Source organism: Pristiophorus japonicus, chromosome 23 (assembly GCF_044704955.1).
Source record: "Pristiophorus japonicus isolate sPriJap1 chromosome 23, sPriJap1.hap1, whole genome shotgun sequence".
NCBI classification, from domain to species: Eukaryota; Metazoa; Chordata; class Chondrichthyes; family Pristiophoridae; genus Pristiophorus; species Pristiophorus japonicus.
The window spans coordinates 53,525,227-53,526,845 of record NC_091999.1 but is presented as its reverse complement, the minus strand read 5'-3'; the positions used below and the strand labels follow the sequence as shown (position 1 = coordinate 53,526,845).

The 1,619-nt window shown below is 43.0% G+C and overlaps 1 non-coding gene across 1 annotated transcript; it reads left to right on the top strand.

Annotated features, from left to right (window-relative positions):
• The first annotated feature begins 918 nt into the window (after nt 1-918).
• On the top strand, nt 919-1,001 carry trnal-uaa (transfer RNA leucine (anticodon UAA)). Its single transcript has one exon. It is a non-coding gene; the product is annotated as a tRNA-Leu (tRNA).
• The last annotated feature ends 618 nt before the right edge of the window (nt 1,002-1,619 follow it).

Genomic DNA, 1,619 nt, shown 5'->3' with positions numbered 1-1,619 from the left:
TTTGGTCGTCTGCTGCACAGAGATGGATGACTGAGTTTTTTTCTGAGTAACGTTTAGCAAGGCAGCGAAACAGTAGTCGTGGCCGAGTGGTTAAGTCGAAGTACTAGAAATCCACTTGGTTTGTCCCGTGCTGGTTCGAATCCTGCCAACTGCAATTCTCAGCATTTTTCATTCCATTTCACAATTTAACCAGTTCTCTGCCAAACTGATCCTGAGATAGATGGAATAACGTCCCACACCTTTCAACACTGACATTGTTTTCTCATTTGTATTAATCTGCAATATTCACGATACATCCGTTTAAAAAAATCGCAAACATCAGTCAAAGTTGCGACAGTGATTCAGTCTGTCTATCCCTCGAGATGTCTAAGGCATCTGTGCATGCCCGTTGATGCATGTAAATTTTTGGTTCTGTGTGTGTGTGTCTCTGTGTCTGTCTATCTCTATATATGTATTCTGTGTATGTGCAACTGTCTTTGGAAATCATCACCATGATATTGGTATGTCCTGGAACTTATAAAAAAGACTTGGGGAAAATAATACGGTTGTAAACTTTTGTATCGGCTTTGGTTCAGTGGCAGCATTCACGACTGAATCGGGAGTTTGTGTGTTCAAGTCCAATCCTTGGACTTGAGCATATCATCTTGGCTAACACCCAAGTGCAGCACTTGGAGAATTTTGCAATGTTGAAGCTGTTGACTTTCGGGTGAAATGTTAAATTGAAGCTCCGTCTGCAACCTCGGGTGGATATGAAATGTCCCAGAGCATTACTCGAAACAGAGTAAGAGAGTTGCCCCCGTGTAAGTATTCCGAAAAATGTTCGCAAATGCTCACTGAAAGCCGATGTGTATGTGTTTGTATGTGGGGATGGGGTTGAAGCCCAGATTCTCACAGAGACGGAATCCAGGTTCGCACAGGACCAGGATAGCCGAGTGGTTGAGGCATTGGCCTTAAAACTCAATGGGGTTTTTCCCGCGTGGGTTCGTACCCCACTCCTGGTATCTCTTTAATTTAACACGGATTTCCTCCCATTCTGATCAGTGAGACCGTTTTTTCATCGGTTGAATCAACAATTTTCTGTAACTGTGTGACACTCTGAACCGATAATGAAATGAAATTGTGAAATTTATCTGTCTCGCTCGGTCTCTGCCTCTCTCTCTCTCTTCAGAGAGTTGTGTATGTGTTTGTATGTTTGAGTCTTTGTCTCTCTCAGTCTGACTCACTATGTCTGTCCCTGTTTCTCTGCATGTCTCTGTCTCTCAATCTGTCTCTTTCTCACGGTGCCACGTCTGTTCCAATGGGATTCTCTCAGACTCTTTGTCTGACTGGCTCTCTCTTTCCCATCATTTCGGTCTGTCCATGTCTTTGCCTGTCTCTGGTAGTCCCTGCCTGTAAGCTGAGAAGTATTTCCTTCATTTTCTGTTTTAGTCTCTATCTCTCTCTCTCTATCTGTCTCCTTGTCACTGTCTTTATCATTGGCTTTCTCTCACTCTTTCCCTCTCTCTCTTAATAGATCACACACATACATCTCGATATATGTATATGTTTGATTCTTTTTCTCACTCAGTCTGACTCTCCTTCTCAGTCTCACATTTTCTGTCTCTCGTTGTCTCTATCTC